The sequence below is a fragment of the Belonocnema kinseyi genome, chromosome 2 (genome assembly GCF_010883055.1).
Source record: "Belonocnema kinseyi isolate 2016_QV_RU_SX_M_011 chromosome 2, B_treatae_v1, whole genome shotgun sequence".
Lineage (NCBI taxonomy): Eukaryota > Metazoa > Arthropoda > Insecta > Hymenoptera > Cynipidae > Belonocnema > Belonocnema kinseyi.
Genome location: NC_046658.1, coordinates 166018797 through 166022208, shown reverse-complemented (window position 1 = coordinate 166022208; position 3412 = coordinate 166018797).

Sequence of the window (3412 nt, the reverse complement as noted above, 5' to 3'; positions counted from 1 at the left end):
AAAGTTAAGTTTTAAAAATTAGGAAAAGTTATAAAATTTTAAACAAATAATAATGAAAAAATTTGTTCAGTTATAAATAACTAAAATAACTTTTAGGTTAATAATAAGAAGCAAAGTACTTCTGCATTTATTTTAGATAAGCAAAATTTTAATTTAAAAAAACAATAGGTAAAATAAAAATCAGTTTTTAATTTTCAATACTTTGTAACACAAATAAAAAATAATAAAATTAAAGTTGCTCACCTAAGTTTCTATGCATGAGCCAAAACTGAAGTGGACTATCTGAAAATAAAAAAAGAGGCTAAAAATACAACAAAATTATTTCCTTTAGTAATTTGTAAGAATTTTACAAATAGAATTCCACTTATCTGAAATACTATTTTGTGACTACTGGAACCTATTCAGTCTTTAATGAAAGTGTAAAAGGAACCTGACAATTTGATTAAATGTAGGATTAGCAGGTTTAAGTTTCGCGCCAGTCTCTCTCTACATGTAGACCAAAATAACCTTATAGGCAAAGGAAGTACCAACATTGGTTATTATTAATTTTAATTAGGGGGAATAAATTTTCTCTATTTTCTTTTATAAAGGATTAATAATAATAAAAAACAAAAGAATAATAAAATTCATTTAATACAAAATTTTAATATTAAAACTCAATATGTAATTTGAAGTAATTTACTAAAAAGAACGTTATAAAAAAAAAACAACGTGCATTTCCACATTTCTATTTCCGGGGAAATATTTGAAGGATTTGAACAATTTCCAATAGATCGTTTACTAATGCGCAGTTAATCGGGTCTAAGGACAAGAGAAAGAATTTAAGTATTAACAAAATTGGTGAAAAAAAGAAGAAAAGGAGATAGAGATTTTTAATAAAATAGAATAAATCTAAAAGAAGTAACACTGGACTTAAACAAACCGTATCCCGATTGGTTGTTGTTAGGATATCTTTTGATAGATAAAATATGTTTGTTAAGGAATAAATATAAATCAAACATAAAGTGATGAAACAAATAACTTGAATAAAAAAGTAAACTAAATATGACAAATTTAATATAAAAAGTAAAATCATTAGTAATCATACATAAATAAGTAAATAGTATTATCTTTAACAATAGCTAATTCCCTTAAAGGTAGAGATAGGATATATTTCTCTTTTTTTAGAAATTAGCCAAATTGCTCGAAAAATGATCAACAGGTGTCACGCACATTGCAGGAAAGCTTTGTATGGGTGTGAACAAAGACGGAACATGTTGAGATATTTGTTGATTTTAACTTCTCTGTCAAAACAAAAAGAGCGCGATGGATGCAGGAAGGAGGGACTCATCACAAAATACCCAAATGAATGCTTAGAGTGCCGAGAGGTTATGTAATGTAATCTATGAAAGAGGATCCATCAGCATATTCCGCTGATTAAAGGTTTTCGCGTTTTTACACATCTGCTTTATTGAAAAAATAAAATATTAAGGTATAAGGAAATCTCGTGTAAGGAAATTCCCCCAATATACTCGTATTTGGACTTTACATTTACTAACGGAGCAATTCTCCCTAACTTACATTTCGAAAAGAATGGCTTCAAAAGCCTGCAGTAAGATGGAAGTAGAAGTTATGTTAAGCGAATGTTAGAGAACGCGGCAAAAAATTCCAGATTCAATTTAATTTTAGGCAACGGGTAAATACGCAAACGCGAAAAGATGTTTCAAGTATCAGAAGACACGTGAATAAGCCTAGATAAAACGCATGATTCTAATTATATAAGATGATTATACGTAATGCGATGCTCTCTCCCTGTTCTAAAGTTAGGTTGAGTTTGTTTGTACTTCTACGCAGTACATAAGAAATTTCGTCTTAAAATGAAGTGTTTATAGAAAAATTCCATGACGTCAGCAATGTGCTTAGCTCTTGGCCGAAAAGAGGGAATAAATCTCCTATCATTTGTAGGTTATAAAAAAGCAGTATGCACAGCCAAAAATGGGCAGATTGATTGTCTCCTAATTTGATAACAGGACTTTGAATCTTTGACTTTGAGCTTAGATAATTCTGTGATTGTTAGTATTAAATAAAATACTTAAATACCAGAAAACTTTCAATGCACCGTGTTTTGTCATTAATTGCATATGTACACAAACCAAAACATCAGTTGTTCAATAAATCTAGTGATTCAGTGAACCTAAATAAGGGTGTTACTATTTCAAATGTGACCTAGTTTTGCGGTAAGGGTTTCCATCATTCAACTGTAGTATTCCGTAGTCCCTTTCATCGAATCAGCAAACGGCTACAACGAAATGAAATTCAACTTTCAGATCCTGGGACGTAAGAGTGGGACATTACCATGAGTATTATTTTTCAACATACTCTCCTTTTAGGTCGATACAGAGAGTCCAACGATTTTCTAACTTTTTGATACCGTCTGAAAAGTACTCGATCGGAAGATCTCCAAAATACGCCTCAGTTTCAGCTATGAGCTCCTCATTTGAGTAAAAACGCTTACCGGTGAGCCATCTCTTCAGGTTAGGGAACAATTAATAGTCGCTGGAGGCCAGGTCTGGTAAATACGGTGGCTGAGGAACCAATTCGAAGCCGATTTCATGCAATTTTGCTTGTGCAACTAAGCATGAATAAACAGGCGCATTGTCGTGATTATAAAGCGGTTTTTTCTTCTTCAAATGCGATCGTTTTTCGGCGATTTCGATTTTAAATCGGTCCAATAATAATGAATAATATGCTCCGGTTATGGTTTTACCTTTTTCAGGATGGTCCACGAATATTATGCCATGTGCATCCCAAAATACGGAGACCATAAACTTTCCGACCCATTGTTGCGTTTTTGGACGCTTCGGAGCACTTTGGCCCGGTGGAACCCACTGTTTTGCCTGTTGCGTTGACTCAGGAGTGTAGTAGTGGATCCACGTTTCATCGATGGTTATGAATCGGCGCAAAAACTCGGTCGGCTTACGCGAAAATAATGCCAAATTCTGCTGGTAAGTTGTCACACGAATTCGTTTTGGTCCACTGTGAGCAAACGCGGCACCCATCGCGCGCAGAGCTTCTTCATGCCCAAAACTGAATGCACGATATTGCCCACACGTTCCAGTGATATGCCTACAGCATTAGCTACCTCTCTCAATTTCACTTTGGGATCATTCAACATCATATCATGGATTTTTTCGACATTTTCTGGTGTAGTGACCTCTTTTGGGCGCCCAGATCGTTCAGCATCAACTGTGCTCGTACGGCCACAACGAAACTAATACTAATGCCATCTCTTAGAATTTTCAGGTACTTATCAGACTGCCTAGTAGTTCACTATTCCGCTACTAGGTGCGCTGTAGTTTAAAGCGTAATACAACTTTATTTCGATATCTGTTTCAGGATTTAGCGGAGAAAACCATGGTCTTAACAATACTTA